The following is a 21,286-nucleotide window of genomic DNA, read 5'->3' as shown; positions in this document are numbered from 1 at the left end:
AAATTTATCGGAAATTTGTTGTTTTAAGTCCTTAGAAGCGTGGTTAAGTGACAGTCATTTCTTTTTTAGTCCAGTTGTCAGTCCGTTCTATCGTGGAAGCCAAAACTATAAGACAAAGACAATTCTTCAATTAGTTTCAAAAGGGCTGCTAAAAACTTTTACCTAACACACATTCTGCATTTTGATGCACAAGTCAATAGCAAATAGTTAATGTCTTTCAGTAGTTCTAAGCGCCTATAATTATGTTCTAAATTTTTCTGAGTAATAACATTTTTCATGCACATTCCTTAATAAACACGCATTAAGCATGCTCTCAAATGCACCACATTTCCACTCACTCTCTCATGTCAGAGGCATGCGCATAGCGCCATTTTCAAATGTCCTTTGAACGTTGCTTTCCTACCTGCTACAACCCACATATCGGCCATATATACAACCATTGAGATTGCAAACTACTATGCTTCCATGCACTAGCACACTTGCATGCACCACACACTCATACACATACATAACAAACTAGGCAGCTAAGCATTTTTGTACTCATCAAGCTCTATGCAAGGAGATTCATACCCACAAACAAGGTTGGTCTTCAACCATACACTAAAACACATGACCGTGCATATATGTATGAATGTGTGCGTGTGTAGGTGCATGTGAACCGTTTCGCTTGCTCATTAAAAAAAAGGCGCAAATAATTTTCAACTGATTTTTTGCTCATTATTTTTACCCCAAACTCTACGACTTGCGCGTCTGTGACTAACTTTGTTAGTGTTGTTGTCGTAAATGTCGCGAAAATTCGCGATTGGGTCGCATAGCGCGTTGCCGGTTGGCGGCGTCTTTGCGCCGATTGGTTGCAGCCGTAGGATGGCATTCACGTTAAAGCCCAAACATACAAACGTCCGCCTCGCTTATTGTAGGGAAGCTCCATTGCTTTGAGGGCGGGTGTTGGCACTGATGCTGAGGCACTGCTGTCTATGTGCAGTGGTAATGTTGCTTGTTTGTATGTATGTATGTATGTATGTGAAATAGTTTTATATTTTATTTTGTAATTTTAATAAATAGTTTCATATATAAACTTAAAGGGTTGCAAATATAAATACCTTTCGCGCATTTACTTATTTATTGTTTTGCTTTGCGCGATTTTTGAAAGCTTTCAATATGTAAAAAAGCATAAAATGAAGAGTGAATATGCGTGCGAGTATTCCTTTGAGCATTGAACGAAAATATAAAAGGATGTGTATTTATGGCATATGAGCCTATAGAATGCTACTGCAAAGTTATTAACTATTAAATAAATTTTTCTTATGTGCCTGACATTTTGTTGTTAAGGACAAAGCGAGAAGCGCACTATTGTCAATGTCAAACGGGCAAAATATATTTTCCCATATTATACAAAATAAAAGATTAACAAGTAAGGAAGGCTAGCTTCGGGTATAACCGAACATTACATACTCAGTTGAGAGCTGTGGAGACAAAGTAAGGGAAAATCCCCATGTTGTAAAAAGAACCTAGGGTAACCCTGGAATGTATTTGTATGACATGTGTATCAAATGGAAGGTATTAAAAAGTATTTTAAGAGGAAGTGGGCCATAGTTCTATAGATGGACGCCATTTAGGGATATCGCCATAAAGGTGGACCAGGCCTGACTCTAGAATTTGTTTGTACTCTATGGGTATCAAATGAAAGGTGTTAATGAGTATTTTAAAAGGGAGTGGGCCTTACTTCTATAGATGGACGCCTTTTCGGATTATCGTTATAAAAGTGGACAAGGGTTGACTCTAGAATGCGTTTGTACAATATGGGTATCAAACGAAAGGTGTTAATAAGTGTTTTAAAAGTGCGTGGGCCTTAGTTCTATGGCTGGACGCCTTTTCGAGATATCGCCATAAAGGTGGACCAGGGGTGACTCTAGAATTTGTTTGTACGATATGGGTATCAAATTAAAGGTATTAATGAGGGTTTTAAAAGGAAGTGGCCCTTGGTTGTATATGGGAAGGCGTTTTCGAGATATCGACCAAAATGTGGACCAGGGTGATCCAGAACATCATCTGTCGGGTACCTCTAATTTATTTATATATGTAATACCACGAACAGTATTCCCTCCAAGATTCCAAGGGCTTTTGATTTCGCCCAGCAAAACTTTTTCATTTTTTTCTACTTAATATGGTAGGTGTCACACCCATTTTACCAAGTGTTTTTCTAAAGTTATATTTTGCGCCAATAGACCAATACAATTACCATGTTTCATCCCTTTTTCGTATTTGGTATATAGTTATGCCTTTTTTTCATTTTTCGTAATTTTCGATATCGAAAAAGTGAGCGTGGTCATAGTCGGATTTCGGCCATTTTTTACACTAATACAAAGTGAGTTCAGATAAGTACGTGAACTGAGTTTAGTAAAGATATATCAATTTTTGCTCAAGTTATCGTGTTAACGGCCGAGCGGAAGGACAGACGGTCGGCTGTGTATAAAAACTGGGCGTGGCTTCAACCGATTTCGCCCTTTTTCCCAGAAAACAGTTATCGTCCTAGAATCTAAGCCACTACAAAATTTCACAAGGATTGGTAAATTTTTGTTCGACTTATGGCATTAAAATTATCCTAGACAAATTAAATGAAAAAGGGCGGAGCCACGCCCATTTTGAAATTTTCTTTTATTTTTGTATTTTGTTGCAACATATCATTACTGGAGTTGAATGTTGACATAATTTACTTATTAACTGTAAAGATATTAACTTTTCTTTTAAAATTTGAATTTAAAAAAATTTTTTTTTAAAAATTGGGCGTGGTTGTTCTCCGATTTTGCTAATTTTTATTAAGCAGACATATAGTAATAAGAGTAACGTTCGTGCCAAATTTCAACATGATATCTTCAACGACTGCCAAATTACAGCTTGCAAAACTTCTAAATTACCTTCTTTTAAAAGTGGCGGTGCCACTCCCATTGTCTAAAATTTTGCTAGTTTTCTATTCTGCGTCATAAGTTCAACTCACCTACCAAGTTTCATCGCTTAATCCGTATTTGGTAATGAATTATCGCACTTTTTCGATTTTTCGAAATTTTCGATATCGAAAAAGTGTGCGTGGTTATTGTCCGATATCGTTCATTTTAAATAGCGATCTGAGATGAGTACCCAGGAACCAACATACCAAATTTCATCAAGATACCTCAAAATTTACTCAAGTTATCGTGTTAATGGACAGACGGACGGACGGACGGACGGACATGGCTCAATCGAATTTTTTTTCGATACTGATGATTTTGATATATGGAAGTCTATATCTATCTCGATTCCCTTATACCTGTACAACCAACCGTTATCCAATCAAAGTTAATATACTCTGTGAGCTCTGCTCAACTGAGTATAATAAGCAATTCACAAGGTCCTCTATTCACTTATGTGCTATGCTATAATCAAATGTTGAATTGGAAACCTTGCAAACAACTCAAATATTAAATGAATAGGAGACATAAATATACATAGAAAATTTAAAGAGCTTTCCCTTTATCACCAACAGTTTTCTATACGCAACAACAAACACATTGGTGAAAAATTGTATACGGTTTCTTTATTTTTTGTACCCACACACATGTACATATATTTGAATATTAATTATTACTAGCTTATGCCCGTGGGTTTTACCCCACGTTTCTATAAAAATAGGCAGGCTACGCGTAACTTACTTACTTATTTAATTGGCGCTTAACCGTCTAAACGGTTATGGCCGTCCAACAAGGCACGCCAGTCGCTCCTTCGCTCCGCCAACCGGTGCCAATGGGTCACATCAAGGGAGTTTAAATCATTTTCCACCTGGTCCTTCCAACGGAGTGGGGGCCGCCCTCTTCCTCTGCTTCCCTAGGCGGATTCCGATAGAAACACTTTCTTGGCCGGAGCATCATCTTTCATTCGCATAACATGGCCTAGCCAGCACAGGCGCTGGGTTTTAATTCGCTGGACTATGTTGATCTCTGCGTATAGCTCGTAAAGCTCATCATTAAATCTTCTTCGGTACTCGCCATCGCCAACGCGTAGAGGTCCATAAATCTTTCGAAGAACATTTCTCTCGAACACTCCCAAAGCCGCTTCATCTGCTGTTGTCATGGTCCATGCTTCTGCCCCATATAGCAGGACGGGTACGATAAGTGACTTGTAGAGTATGCTTTTCGTTCGCCGAGAGGGGACTTTACTTTTCAATTGCCTGCCTAGTCCAAAGTAGCATTTATTGGCAAGATTTATTCTTCGCTGGATTTCAGTGCTGATGTTGTTGCTAATGTTGATGCTGGTTCCCAAATAAACGAAGTCTTTTACTATTTCGAAATTATGGCTGCCAACAGTAGCGTGGTTGCCGAGGCGCATATGCGCTGACTCTTTGCTCGATGACAGCAGGTACTCCGTTTTGTCCTCATTCACCATCAAACCCATCTTCACCGCTTCTATTTCCAGTTTGGAGTAAGCAGAGCTAACAGCGCGGGTGTTTAGGCCGATAATATCAATGTCATCAGCATATGCCAGTAATTGCACGCTTTTATAGTATATTGTTCCAGTGCGGTTAAGTTCTGCAGCTAGTATAATTTTCTCCAGCATCAAATTAAAGAAATCGCACTATAGGGGGTCACCCTGTCTGAAACCTCATTTCGTTTCGAACGGCTCGGAGAGGTCCTTCCCAATTCTGACTGAGCTGATGGTGTTGCTCAACGTCATTTTGCACAGCCGTATAAGTTTTGCGGGGAAACCAAATTCAGACATAGCGGCATATAGGCAGCTCCTTTTCGTGCTGTCGAAGGCGGCTTTAAAATCGACGAAGAGGTGATGTGTGTCGATTGTTTTTTCGCGGGTCGATGATAGATTTACCAGGTCTGAAGCCGCACTGATAAGGTCCAATCATCCGGTTCACGGTGAACTTCAATCTTTCGCACAATACACTTGAAAGGACCTTATATGCGATACTGAGAAGGCTGATTCACCGATAGTTGGTGCATTTTGCAGTATCCCCCTTCTTGTGGACTGGGCAAAGAACACTTAGATTCCAACCGTCGGTCATGCACTCTTCCGCCCATATTTCGGTAAGAAGCTGCTGCATGCGCCTTACCAACACCTCGCCGCCGTACTTGAATAGCTCCCCAAGCAATCCATCAGCGCCCACGGCCTTGTTGTTTTTCAATCTGGTTATTGCTATTCTAACTTCGTCATAATCGGGCGGGGGGACATGTATTCCATCATCATCGATTGCGGGATCGGGTTCTTCATCTCTGCACGCTGAATTGCTGCCTCCATTTAGGAGAACAGAGATGTGTTCCCTCCATAATCTAAGCACTCTCTGGACATCAGGCTACGCGTAACTGGCCATAGGTAAAACATGAGTTAGTAAGATTGACTTCTGCTACAGCTTATGACTGTTGTTGTAGCGTAAGTGAGGTTGACAATTGAGTTGCAGAAGCTCTGAAGCTATAAAGGTTTGTATTGCGGTCATCAATCTCTTGATTCACAGCTAATGATCGTCCTTAGCTTCATTAATAGGGATAGGAAATTTGAGGCATTAAAATTGAAAAGACAAATATTCGATATGAATGGAATCCTTGGTTATAAACTTTTTGTTTTCGAAATTTTCCGATAAAATTAAGTGCTTCAATGACATTCGTAAAAGTTTTGTGATGAAAAGACTTGTCCCACTACATAAGCGTGGATAATCGAAATAACGAAGCATAAATATTATGATATTATGGACCCTTTTTTAAGGATAAATCGATGAGGATAAATTTCTGATGGCTCAAAAGAGCTAATAAACTCAATCGGGTATGCAGAGCTTGGGACACTTCCACGACTGTGCTATTAAAGTGATAAGTTGTCTAGTGATATTAACATCCTCATTTTAAGGTGCCTGAAATGCCTTTTCTCAAAGCCATTTAAAGTTTTTAGAGGTAGATTCAATATTTGGAAGAAACATTAGCTATTAAAGCTTCAGGTGGTGTCATATCACACAAATGGTATCCGCGGTATCTGAGAGAGCAACTGCCATAGTGATTCTCTTTTTGCTCTTATATCAATTAATATCAGATTAAACAGAAATGTTTTTTTCCGGTTCCTCCAGGCGTATCCAAAAATACCAACCCTAAATATAACATAAAAGAATACTAAAGGTATAACAGCCAAACCCAACTCTGCAATCAAACTTTACGTGTTGAAATAACCTAAGTTTTTAAGGCAGCCATAGTTCTGAAGGTCCCATTTGTCTTGCTTTTTTTTCAATTCCATATATAACTTGGTCTGTTAGGACTTAGCCACGCCCCCTCTTACTCACCCCTTATTTTCTTAGTGATGTTAGGGCTGGATCCAATTTAACTCTTTGCTGGATTTCAATGTTCTTACATGAATACTCCCAGAGTTATGCTGTATCAAACACTCCATTTGTATGGTAGGTGCCATTCCCTTTTTTATATTGAAGCTATGTTTAGCCTATAACCATCTTTGGAAGGTTTCTAGTGGGTGATTCAAATTGAGTTGTGATAGGCCGATCCGTTTAGGGCGCAACCCGATTTATACAAACATTCATAATTTTAACTTTATATATACTTATATAGACAAAAGATGTGGATAACCCGAAGTTAACAAAAAATTTTAACGGTGGAAGATTACTAAACATCCAAAACGAATAACAGCCAAACAACTCTGTAATCAAACTTCAGCTGTTATAATGACCTAAGTTTTTTACGGCAGCCATAGTTCTGAAAAATCCCATTTGTATGGAAGGTGCCACGCCCCCTTTTACCCAATTCCAGATTTTACTAGAGGTGTTAGGACTTAACCTCATATAGCTCTTTACCAATTTTCATTATCCTACCATTACTACATCCAGAGATTTTCTTGGGGGTGTTATGGATTTACCTCATATAACTCCTTACTGAATTTCAATGTTTTAGCTTGAATACCTTCAGAGTTATGTTGTACCAAATATTAATTTTTCATTGGAGGTGCCACGCCCCTTTTATATATGGATATGATTTTTAGCCTATGACCATCCTTGGAAGGTTTATAGTGGGTTGTGCAAATTTGGTTGTGATCGGTCGACCCGTTTAGGACGCAACTCAATCTATACCTACATACATAATTTGAATTTTATATATAAAGATACATTTTTTTTTCGGTTGAGCTCATGGCCGGGTTTTCTTATATAAAATACTTGGATGTGTATTTTATTTTGTTTTTATTTTTTAATATTTCGACTTTAGTCTGAAGTCATCCTCAGAAATCTTAAGCTGCACTTTAAAAACAAAAGACAAACAAATATTTTAGTTATTTTCAATATTAAATTTGCATGTTTGTCAATAATGTTGAAAACTGAATTTTAATTATAAAATTTGAGTGTTACTGTTTCTTAAATTTTATTTTTTAATGCAAAATATTCATTTTCTACTTTGTTTTCTGGTGCGTTTTCTTGATGCGTTGAATTTAGTCTAAAAAAATTTAAATATATTCTACACCTTCTACGCATTCTAGGGTGGGAGAATACCCCTAAAAAGCTTCCATTTATTCGGTCATATATTTAGGCCCGTTTTCACCATCTTCAGTTAGTCACTTATCTATGATTTATCGAAATTCAAGTTTTCTCTATGCTAAATGAGGCATAGACAGTCAGTTAAGTCCAAGCTAATAGTGTTAACAAAAGTCAGCTGCTTTGTTGATTTTCTTGTACTCACAATAGATTTCTTCGCTTTTTTCTACAAAATATTCACAATTACCGATTTAACTGGTGGTTATTCACCCTGTGTTGGTGACAGCGAAAATGTCAAATGAAGCTATCTGAAGGATTGCATTCTCACACTTGTATGCTAATTTAACTTTGAATGGTGAAAACGTTCCTAATTGTATTTTTTTAAGTGTTGATTTTGAATTATTTCTCAAAATATTACGGAGAAGCGTTATGTGAAAACTTCAGTGCAGACTTCAAATGACCCAACGAAACAACAATATTCTCGACGCAGTTTTCATTAAGGCGATAATGCGGAGCAGTCGGTAAGACAGTACTTACACACCAATCTCCTAGGGGGTAGTAGAAGGTTTAAAAGGGCGCTTTGGAAATTGGATGAGTCAGATAAAACTGCAGGTATTTATGAGTAGTAAATTTTCGTTACCTTCAATTTATGCAGGTCTTGATTACAGAAGAATATTTTTTGCTTGCTGGTGAGCAAGTTTCTGGTACCACTTCAGTTTTTGTGGTATTATGGGACTGCCCAGTTCCCTTCTGGAGCTTTGTTTTCATAGGAAAGCCAGCTCTCTTCTAGAGCTTTATTTTCGTAGGTAAGCCAGCTCTCTTATAGAGCTTTGCTTTCGTTTGTACGATAGGTGGTGTTCCATTACTCTTTATAAATACATTTTGCTGAAGTGGACATATACCGGCGAGGACTACTTCTGGAAGATATACACCAACATCCAACGTCCCCTCGTTATCGTCGAAACTTCCCTCGCTGCATATTTGCTACTGGTACGCATTCCGTCACCTCACTCCGCACCGCTCTTCAACTGGTACCACGTGCTTCGGTAGTACTGCTCCACTATTGCCATCCAGATATTCACTGCTGCCCTGTGACAGAGCTCCAACCATCGACTGCTCACCTATCATCCCACTCTAGGAGTAATCTCCAATACTGCCCGCCCTCAATAACTGCTGCTTCCGTTGCAAACTGATAAACTAGGCATATAAAATTGAAGCTGCTGCCGTCCTAACTAGCTCAATACGTGTGGTTGTGTATTCGATCTAAACACAAAAGAACTGTATTTCAATTCAGTACGCTTGTATGATCTCTCACAACTTACTTTTTAAATTGTTAAATATAATCTTTTGACAGCATAGATTCGGGAGGTTGTTTTGCCATCGAAGAGCCCATTTTATAGGGAAATACCCTTTTTTAGAGGAAACCGTTGGGTAAAACAATTAAAATAATGGAAAAAAAAGCAAATTTAACATTATGTATATGCAAAATTTACAGCAAAATAATGTTAAGTTCACAGAGAAAATAATGCATCTTTTTCCCATGTAAATTCCGTATGTAGAATCATTTTAAAATAAATCTTGTTTTTTTTTTGTTTGTTTGTAACTATGAGAGTTCAATAAATTCGCTGCAAATTTTACAGTACAATAATGTTAAATTTACAAGAAAATTTTAAAACTTCCGAATCATTCGGACATCGTATTTCAACAACAGTTTTTACTATCACTGACTTTCAAAGTACGGCTGTAAAACTTAATAATAACCTTTTGTCCCAGATGAGAAGAATTTAACTTAAAAACCACCAAATATGAATTCAGCTTGGGCAATCTTTAAGTAAACCAATTTTCCTCCATGCATATTTGTATATATATATATACACCACTTTCAAAATTATATGGCTTTCCTTTACCTAAACTCGGCTATAAAACACAAACCATTGCAAACACGAACAAAAATATTTTTTGAAACACAAAATAAAAAAAGAAAATATTTTTTCATGTCCTTGACCCAAATACTAACCTTGTGCATTTCCATTTCCTCAAAACTCCAACGCTGTTTGTTGCATGTGTCTACCAAACTCTAGGATGGCTCCACACACTCCAACTTATCACTTTAGTATCTTGCATTGAAAAGGACTTTTTTGCATACCTACTTCTCTTCTTTGGTTTGCTTAGACCGCTGAAAGAATTTTTAAGTGTTACCATTTAACCTTCAAAAATTGTTACAAACAAACGTGACAACGTCTGCGACATCCTGTAAACCTGCAAGTTTAGCTTCCAACTCACACACAGCCACGTACAAACATTTATACAAACACTTAGAAGCAAGCATTTGAACCACACAAAAAGACTTTGCTTTCCCTTTATGCAGTCATGGGTGTGTGTGTTGTGCTTTTGTGTTAAAGGAAAGTGGTGGTTGTGGGAAAAAGTGAAAATATTTTGCATTTCAGCACCCACAAGCGTGTCCTTTTTCAACTCAGACTGTAGACGAAAAGAATGACTTGTCGACGGGTGTATGATTGTGCTTACCGATTTGAAAGGGAACACAAGGAAAGCAAACGTAAGGCAAATTTTATACACTGTTTGGATAAAGTTAACATTCAAATGTAGCTAAATACATACGGATATACCTACATACATACATATATGTATATGCAGATATTTTTGCTACTCAACCAAAGACGCTTATGCCGATAACAAATCCGAAAGCAATATCAGTGCCAAGGCTTACTCTGATGCCAAACTGCAAGCAGCCATAAGAAAATAAAAAGTGGAGTGTTGGAAAACGATATGAGCCACAACAATTTTTATACTCAGTTGAGCAGAGCTCACAGAGTATATTAAGTTTGATTGGATAACGGTTGGTTGTACAGATATAAAGGAATCGAGATAGATATAGACTTCCATATATCAAAACCATCAGGATCGAAAAAAAATGTGATTGAGCCATGTCCGCCCGTCCGTCCATCCGTTAACACGATAACTTGAGTAAATTTTGAGGTACCATGATGAAATTTGGTATGTAGGTACCTGAGCGCTCATCTCAGATCACTATTTAAAATGAACGATATCGGACTATAACCACGCTTACTTTTTCGATATCGAAAATTTCGAAAAACCGAAAAAGTGCGATAATTCATTACCAAATACGGATAAAGCGATGAAACTTGGTAGGTGAGTTGAACTTATGACGCAGAATAGAAAATTAGTAAAATTTTGGACAATGGGCTTGGCACCGCCCACTTTTAAAAGAAGGTAATTTAAAACTTTGCAAGCTGTAATTTAGCAGTCGTTGAAGATATTATGATGAAATTTGGCAGGAAAATTACTCCTATTACTATACGTTCGCTTAATAAAAATTAGCCAAATCGGAGAATGACCACGCCCACTTTATAAAAAAAATTTTTTTAAGTCAAATTTTAACAAAAATTTTTATATCTTTACAGTATATAAGTAAATTATGTCAACATTCAACTCCAGTAATGATATGGTGCAACAAAATGCAAAAATAAAAGAAAATTTCAAAATGGGCTTGGCTCCGCCCTTTTTCATTTAATTTGTCTAGAATAGTTTTAATGCCATAAGTCGAACAAAAATTTACCAATCCTTGTGAAATTTGGTAAGGGCTAAGATTCTGGGACGGTAATTAATTTCTGTGAAAAAGGGCGAAATCGGTTGCAGCCGCGCCCAGTTTTTATACACAGTCCACCGTCTGTCCTTCCGCTCGGCCGTTAACACGATAACTTGAGCAAAAATCGATATATCTTTACTAAACTCAGTTCACGTACTTATCTGAACTCACTTTGTATTGGTATAAAAAATGGCCGAAATGCGACTATGACCACGCCCACTTTTTCGATATCGAAAATTACGAAAAATGAAAAAAATGCCATAATTATATACCAAATACGAAAAAAGGGATGAAACATGGTAATTGTATTAGTCTATTGACGCAAAATATAACTTTAGAAAAAAACTTTGTAAAATGGGTGTGACACCTACCACATTAAGTAGAGGTAAATGAAAAAGTTCTGCAGGGCGAAATCAAGCGCTTTGAATCTTGGCAGGAATACCGTTCGTGGTATTACATATATAAATAAATTTGCGGTACCCGACAGATGATGTTCTGGGTCACCCTGGTCCACATTTTGGTCGATATCTGGAAAACGCCTTCACATATACAACTACCTCCACTCCCTTTTACAACCCTCATTAATACCTTTAATTTGATACCCATATCGTACAAACACATTCTAGAGTAACCCCTGGTCAACCTTTATGGCGATATCCCGAATAGGCGTCTACCTATAGAAATAAGGCCCACTCCCTTTTAAAATACTCATTAACACCTTTCGTTTTATACCCACGCCCTTTTAAAATACTCGTTAACACCTTTCATTTGATACCCATATCGTAGAAACAATTTCTAGGGTCAGCCCTGGTCCACCTTTATGGCGATATCCCTAAATGGCGTTCACCTATAGAACTTTTACACACTCCCTCTTAAAATACTCTTTAATGCCTTTCATTTGATACACGTTTCATACAAACACATTCCAGGGTTACCCTAGCTTCATTTTCTTACATGGTTATTTTCCCTTATGTTGTCACCATAGCTCTCAACTGAGTATGTAATGTTCGGTTACACCCGAACTTAGCCTTCCTTACTTGTTTTTTTTTTATTATTGTAAGTGACGAGTTGAAAGGTGCTGAGTTATATTTGAAAGTATGAGCAAATGAAGTGCGATAATGCTAGCCTTAGATGAGAATGTCTTTTCCACTAACTCTCTTCCGGAATGACAGAGCTCAAGATATTTTTAAATGAGTATGCCCTATAAATATTAATAGGTCTTTATTACAAATTAGAATTAAGATTGTGAGGTAGCCTGGAGGGAGGGTCACAAGTTAAATTAACTCAAGCACACAGAAACTAAAGTTATAAACCATTACTACTCACTAATAATTGGCCCTATCTATAAATATACTTATAGTTTAAAAAAAATAGTTGATACCTTAACGGCTTAAATTTTGGACTCGACTTTCTACCCGTTTAGCGATGGATTTTGCATTAACTAATTCGTTGGAACTTCATTCAATAAAAAATTATGAATTTTTGCAATTATATACTGTTTTCACACAGAAACTTAATGATCTCATTTCACCTTCTAATGAAATCGTAAATTTTTTGCTTTCACACAGAAGTAACTGCTCGATTAGTATGAAGGATGAAATGTCAAGCGAATAAAATGACAATGCTATATGACAGACAGTCAAGGCGGAACGATACAAGGTGTTAGCATGGTGACATACCTACAAACAAACAAAATTCCATGTACTTGTAAATTCGATGGACAAATGTCAAAATCGTACTGCTCCGGTAGTTGATGTATCAAATCAAATAAAAAAGGTTATAATGAGCTGTTCGATGCGGCCACCTTGTATCGTTCCGCTATGCAGACAATGACATTTACTTTGACAAATAACATTTTTAAGCACTGTACACACCAAAAAATAAGAAACTGAACGCTCCCAACAGAGTTGCATTGTGTTTTTGACTTCATTAGGCATTGCCATTGGCTACTAATGAAATAATTATAGATTCGAATTTTGTAGGGAAGATTGAGCTCAATAAGCGTCTTAATGTAGAAAACTGCCTTTATTATTCAATAAGCCGTGTGTGTGAAAATAGTATTATATGTTTATTAACTTACTGTTTAAATTTATATCTTTTTTAGACTTGAAAAGGGTTTTAAAAATGAGTACAAAAAAACACAATTTATTGATATGAATTGAAGTACCTTTACCCAAGGTATGGGAGAATGCAGATTGTACGCGTAAACGTAACAGGGGATATATAATGTTAGCGTAGGCCTAGTGTGTGGTATCCTGTAAGGGGGAATACCGAATGGAAGCACTCTTACGCAATACGTCACTATAACTGTAGCAAGGTGTGAGAAAATTGTGCGTGGTAGAGTTGATATGAGCGAAATTAGAAAGTAAATCTAGGCAAGTCAAGTAAGCTAGAAAAAAGGATGGGAGACATGAAGAAAAATGCGAAGTTGATAGCAAATACGGATCAAACCCGGACAGCGTATTTTTAATTTGTTATCGTTGAGTTATCGGCTTGATATCGACGGGTTATTGTCGTGTTATCTATTTCTTATCAACGAGTAGTGCGTTTTTTATAAGCGTGTTCTCGACGAAGCAGTGGCATAGTAAGGTTTTCCTGAGCCCGGGGAAAAATATTTTTTTAATATAATAAAAATACAAATTATCCAGGAAGATCTGCTTTGCGAACTAATTGGCGTCCCCCAGTGTGTAGCGCCCGGGGCAAAGAGTCCCCTTACTTGCCCTCCCCGCCACTACACCGATGCGGCGAAGTACAGATGAGTAAGCTTTATATATTTTGCTATAGACAACAAAGGTATTGACGATTATTTATCGAAAAATTATTCAATACTTTGGGAAAAATTTAAACAACTTGACACCAGGACGAAAAAGGTGACAGCTGCTTCGGTTATACCTTGTAAGTCTCATCAAAACCTTTGCTGCTGGTAGTAGAAACCCGCACTCCTGCGATCATTAAACTGTCCACATAAACATCAATCCAAGGCCATGCCTTTATTTTTGTGCAACTTCGAAAAGTGTTTGGTTTGTTTTAAAAAGTCAAAGGTTGTCGATTTCTTAACGGAGTGGTATCGATTCCTTACTGGCGTATTACAGATTTTTTGCGAAATGAGAAAAGTAATTTATAAATAAGAGAGCGTCAAAACAAAATGCGAAAGCGTCATTTGTCATTGAGAACAGTACGTTGAAAATGAGAAAGCGTCAGATGTAAAAGCAAATGCGTCATATGAAAATCCGAATAGTAAATTTGAAATGAGGAAGCCACAAATAGTTATGTGTTATAGCTTTTTATGGAAATGACTTGTACCTAGATGTGACTTATCTCATTTTCATATGACACTTTCGCATTTACTATCACCCATTCTCATTTACAACTGAAAATGGTGTAGTCAAGTATTAAAATATAGAGTTGCAGTTTCTAGCTAAAAATTAAAAATGTAAGGCGCGATAACCTCCGAAGAGATCTAAGGCCGAGCTTCTCTTCCAATTTGCGTCGTGCTCCTCTTGATTTTTCCCTACAAATTGGCCGGACGGGACCTACATGTTTTATGCCGACTCCGAACGGCATCTGCAAGGCAGATGAGTTTTCACTGAGAGCTTTTCATGGCAGAAATACAGTCGGAGCGCTTGCCAGACACTGCCGAGGGGCGACCCCGCTTAGAAAAATTTTCTTCTAATTGAAAAATCTTATTTCTAAAATTTTGATGTTGCTTTGCCCGGGAGTTGAACCCAGGGCATACGGTGTGATAGGCGGAGCACGCTACCATCACACCACGGTGGCCGCCACGTCTAGCTAAACCTCACCCAATAAAAAGCTATGCTGAGAATAGAGAATTTTTTGAACCAATCTGCTCAGTTATCCCAACTTCGAAATTGCATAACTTTTAAATGAGCACCTAAAAAAATATTATTCCAGGGAGCTTTTGTGTGGAGTCTCATTTTTGTAAAACAGTCATACTAAATTTAAAAATTTAAGTCATAACCGCAGTATCAAAGTTTGATTTGTAGCTGTAGGCCATTGTCCTAGCTCATAGAAACTTAACTTTAACTATTAGCAGCCGATTCGTATCGGCATATGGATGCAAATTTGAATCTGAATTTATTCACAGCACAATAAAATCAAAAAATAAAAGTTATTTGGTCGAAAAACGGCCTATAAAAAATGCGATTAGTATAGTACGTTTTGATCTCCTTACATGGGTTTAAGTAATCCCTTTTGTTTGAGCATATCGTATGGAGATACCAATTATACCTAATTATGCCTGAACGGGTATTATTGGCTTGGTCCTGTTTATACCCTTGCAGGCAATGCCCGACAAATCCTCTTCGTACCGCTACGGGCTCTATCGGGAAAGTCCTCTTTCCACCCATACGGGAATTTTTATCAACTTTATAATTATTTTAAACACTTAAAAACAATATGTGTCCCGGTCTATGAAAAGGTGGTTTATGACTCAACAAAGAAATTGGGGGAAACAGCTGTTAAAAGTAAATAACTATCGAAACCAGAAAAAAGTGGAAAAGCGGGTCACATATAGTTATTGTTTTTTACACTGGTATTGCAAAAAAAAAAAAAAATAAAGACAAAAGAAATACTACGGTATTGGAAAATATGGTACTATTGTTTTTGAATGTTTTGGGGCTCCGATTTTTATACTCAGTTGAGCAGAGCTCATAGGGTATATTAACTTTGAATGGATAACGGTTGGTTGTACAGGTATAAAGGAATCGAGATAGATATAGACTTCCATATATCAAAATCATCAGTATCGAAAAAAAATTCGATTGAGCCATGTCCGTCCGTCCATCCGTCCGTCTGCCCGTTAACACGATAACTTGAGTAAATTTTGAGGTATCTTGATGAAATTTGGTATGTAGGTTCCTGGGTACTCATCTCAGACCGCTATTTAAAATGAACGATATCGGACTATAACCACGCCCACTTTTTCGATATCGAAAATTTCGAAAAATCGAAAAAGTGCGATAATTCATTACCAAATATGGATTAAGCGATGAAACTTGGTAGGTGAGTTGAACTTATGACGCAGAAAAGAAAACTAGTAAAATTTTGGACAATGGGCGTGGCACCGCCCACTTTTAAAAGAAGGTAATTTAGAAGTTTTGCAAGCTGTAATTTGGCAGTCGTTGAAGATATCATGATGAAATTTAGCAGGAACGTTACTCTTATTACTATATGTCTGCTTAGTAAAAATTAGCAAAATCGGAGAACGACCACGCCAACTTTTTAAAACAATTTTTTTTAAATTGAAATTTGATAAGAAAAGTTAATATCTTTACAGTATATAAGTAAATTATGTCAACATTCAACTCCAGTAATGATATAGTGCAACAAAATACAAAAATAAAAGAAATTTGCAAAATGGGCGTGGCTCCGCCCTTTTTCATTTAATTTGTCTAGGATACTTTTAATGCCATAATTCGAACAAAAATTTACCAATCCTTGTGAAATTTGGTAGAGGCTTAGATTCTAGGACGATAACTGTTTTCTGTGAAAAGGGGCGAAATCGGTTGAAGCAAACGCCCGGTTTTTATACACAGTCGAACGTCTGTCCTTCCGCTCGGCCGTTAACACGATAACTTTAGCAAAAATCGATATATCTTTACTACACTTAGTTCACGTACTTACCTGAACTCACTTTATATTGGTGTAAAAAATGGCCGAAATCCGACTATGACCACGCCCACTTTTTCGATATCGAAAATTACGAAAAATGAAAAAAATGCCATAATTATATACCAAATACGAAAAAAGGGATGAAACATGGTAATTGTATTGGTCTATTGACGCAAAATATAACTTTAGAAAAAAAATTGGTAAAATGGGTGTGACACCTACCATATTAAGTAGAAGAAAATGAAAAAGTTTTGCAGGGCGAAATCAAAAGCCTTTGGACTCTTGGAGGGAATACTGTTCTTGGTATTACATATATAAATTAATTAGCGGTACACGACAGATGAAGTTCTGGATCACCCTGGTCCACATTTTGGTCGATATCTCGAAAACGCCTTCACATATACAACTAAGGGCCACTCCCTTTTAAAACCCTCGTTAATACCTTTAATTTGATACCCATATCGTACAAACACATTCTAGAGTCACCCCTGGTCCACGTTTATGGCGATATCTCGAAAAGACGTCCACACATAGAACTAAGGCCCACTCCTTTTTAAAATACTCATTAACACCTTTCATTTCATACCCATATCGTACAAACAAATTCTAGAGTCACCCCTGGTTCACCTTTATGGCGATATTTCAAAAAGGCATCCACCTATAGAACTAAGGCCCACGCCCTTTTAAAATACTCATTAACACCTTTCATTTGATACCCATATCGTACAAACAAATTCTAGAGTCACCCCTGGTACACGTTTATGGCGATATCTCGAAAAGACGTCCACATATAGAACTAATGCCCACTCCTTTTTAAAATACCCATTAACACCTTTAATTTGATACCCATATAGTACAAACAAATTCTAGAGTCACCCCTGGTTCACCTTTATGGCGATATTTCAAAAAGGCGTTCACCTATAGAACTAAGGCCCACGCCCTTTTAAAATACTCAAATACTTAACACCTTTCATTTGATACCCATATCGTACAAACAAATTCTAGAGTCACCCCTGGTACACGTTTATGGCGATATCTCGAAAAGACGTCCACATATAGAACTAATGCCCACTCCTTTTTAAAATACCCATTAACACCTTTCATTTGATACCCATATCGTACAAACAAATTCTAGAGTCACCCCTGGTCCAAGTTTATGGCGATATCTCGAAAAGACGTCCACATATAGAACTAATGCCCACTCCTTTTTAAAATACCCATTAACACCTTTCATTTGATACCCATATCGTACAAACAAATTCTAGAGTCACCCCTGGTCCACCTTTATGGCGATATTTCAAAACGGCGACCATCTATAGAACTTAGGCCCACGCCCTTTTAAAATACTCATTAACACCTTTCATTTGATACCCATATCGTACAAACAAATTCTAGAGTCACCCCTGGTACACGTTTATGGCGATATCTCGAAAAGACGTCCACATATAGAACTAATGCCCACTCCTTTTTAAAATACCCATTAACACCTTTAATTTGATACCAATATCGTACAAACAAATTCTAGAGTCACCCCTGGTTCACCTTTATGGCGATATTTCAAAAAGGCGTCCACCTATAGAACTAAGGCCCACGCCCTTTTAAAATACTCATTAACATCTTTCATTTGATACCCATATCGTACAAAGAAATTCTAGAGTCACCCCTGGTCCACGTTTATGGCGATATCTCGAAAAGACGTCCACATATAGAACTAATGCCCACTCCTTTTTAAAATACCCATTAACACCTTTCATTTGATACCCATATCGTACAAACAAATTCTAGAGTCACCACTGGTCCACGTTTATGGCGATATCTCGAAAAGACGTCCACATATAGAACTAATGCCCACTCCTTTTTAAAATACCCATTAACACCTTTCATTTGATACCCATATCGTACAATCAAATTCTAGAGTCACCCCTGGTCCAAGTTTATGGCGATATCTCGAAAAGACGTCCACATATAGAACTAATGCCCACTCCTTTTTAAAATACCCATTAACACCTTTCATTTGATACCCATATCGTACAAACAAATTCTAGAGTCACCCCTGGTTCACCTTTATGGCGATATTTCAAAAAGGCGTCCACCTATAGAACTAAGGCCCACGCCCTTTTAAAATACTCATTAACATCTTTCATTTGATACCCATATCGTACAAAGAAATTCTAGAGTCACCCCTGGTCCACCTTTATGGCGATATTTCAAAACGGCGACCATCTATAGAACTTAGGCCCACGCCCTTTTAAAATACTCATTAACACCTTTCATTTGATACCCATATCGTACAAAGAAATTCTAGAGTCACCCCTGGTCCACCTTTATGGCGATATTTCAAAACGGCGACCATCTATAGAACTTAGGCCCACGCCCTTTTAAAATACTCATTAACACCTTTCATTTGATACCCATATCGTACAAACAAATTCTAGAGTCACCCCTGGTCCACGTTTATGGCGATATCTCGAAAAGACGTCCACATATAGAACTAATGCCCACTCCTTTTTAAAATACCCATTAACACCTTTCATTTGATACCCATATCGTACAAACAAATTCTAGAGTCACCCCTGGTCCAAGTTTATGGCGATATCTCGAAAAGACGTCCACATATAGAACTAATGCCCACTCCTTTTTAAAATACCCATTAACACCTTTCATTTGATACCCATATCGTACAAACAAATTCTAGAGTCACCCCTGGTTCACCTTTATGGCGATATTTCAAAAAGGCGTCCACCTATAGAACTAAGGCCCACGCCCTTTTAAAATACTCATTAACATCTTTCATTTGATACCCATATCGTACAAAGAAATTCTAGAGTCACCCCTGGTCCACCTTTATGGCGATATTTCAAAACGGCGACCATCTATAGAACTTAGGCCCACGCCCTTTTAAAATACTCATTAACACCTTTCATTTGATACCCATATCGTACAAAGAAATTCTAGAGTCACCCCTGGTCCACCTTTATGGCGATATTTCAAAACGGCGACCATCTATAGAACTTAGGCCCACGCCCTTTTAAAATACTCATTAACACCTTTCATTTGATACCCATATCGTACAAACAAATTCTAGAGTCACCACTGGTCCACGTTTATGGCGATATCTCGAAAAGACGTCCACATATAGAACTAATGCCCACTCCTTTTTAAAATACCCATTAACACCTTTCATTTGATACCCATATCGTACAAACAAATTCTAGAGTCACCCCTGGTCCAAGTTTATGGCGATATCTCGAAAAGACGTCCACATATAGAACTAATGCCCACTCCTTTTTAAAATACCCATTAACACCTTTCATTTGATACCCATATCGTACAAACAAATTCTAGAGTCACCCCTGGTTCACCTTTATGGCGATATTTCAAAAAGGCGTCCACCTATAGAACTAAGGCCCACGCCCTTTTAAAATACTCATTAACATCTTTCATTTGATACCCATATCGTACAAAGAAATTCTAGAGTCACCCCTGGTCCACGTTTATGGCGATATCTCGAAAAGACGTCCACATATAGAACTAATGCCCACTCCTTTTTAAAATACCCATTAACACCTTTCATTTGATACCCATATCGTACAAACAAATTCTAGAGTCACCCCTGGTCCACGTTTATGGCGATATCTCGAAAAGACGTCCACATATAGAACTAATGCCCACTCCTTTTTAAAATACCCATTAACACCTTTCATTTCATACCCATATCGTACAAAGAAATTCTAGAGTCACCCCTGGTCCACCTTTATGGCGATATTTCAAAACGGCGACCATCTATAGAACTTAGGCCCACGCCCTTTTAAAATACTCATTAACACCTTTCATTTGATACCCATATCGTACAAACAAATTCTAGAGTCACCCCTGGTCCACGTTTATGGCGATATCTCGAAAAGACGTCCACATATAGAACTAATGCCCACTCCTTTTTAAAATACCCATTAACACCTTTCATTTGATACCCATATCGTACAAACAAATTCTAGAGTCACCCCTGGTTCACCTTTATGGCGATATTTCAAAAAGGCGTCCACCTATAGAACTAAGGCCCACGCCCTTTTAAAATACTCATTAACATCTTTCATTTGATACCCATATCGTACAAAGAAATTCTAGAGTCACCCCTGGTCCACCTTTATGGCGATATTTCAAAACGGCGACCATCTATAGAACTTAGGCCCACGCCCTTTTAAAATACTCATTACCACCTTTCATTTGATACGCATATCGTACAAAATAAATTCTAGAGTCACACCTGGTCCACCTTTATGGCGATATCTCGAAAAGGCGTCCACCTATAGAACTTAGGCGAACGCCCTTTTAAAATACTCATTAACACCTTTCTTTTGATACCCATATCGTACAAACAAATTCTAGAGTCGGGCCTGGTCCACCTTTATGGCGATATATATCCCTAAATGGCGTCCATTTATAGAACTATGGCCCACTTTCTCTTAAAATACTCTTTAATACCTTCCATTTGATACACATGTCATACAAACACATTCCAGGGTTACCCTAGGTTC

The sequence above is a fragment of the Eurosta solidaginis genome, chromosome 3, assembly GCF_040869045.1.
Source record: "Eurosta solidaginis isolate ZX-2024a chromosome 3, ASM4086904v1, whole genome shotgun sequence".
Classification (NCBI taxonomy): domain Eukaryota; kingdom Metazoa; phylum Arthropoda; class Insecta; order Diptera; family Tephritidae; genus Eurosta; species Eurosta solidaginis.
Note: the sequence above shows the minus strand (reverse complement) of the source record.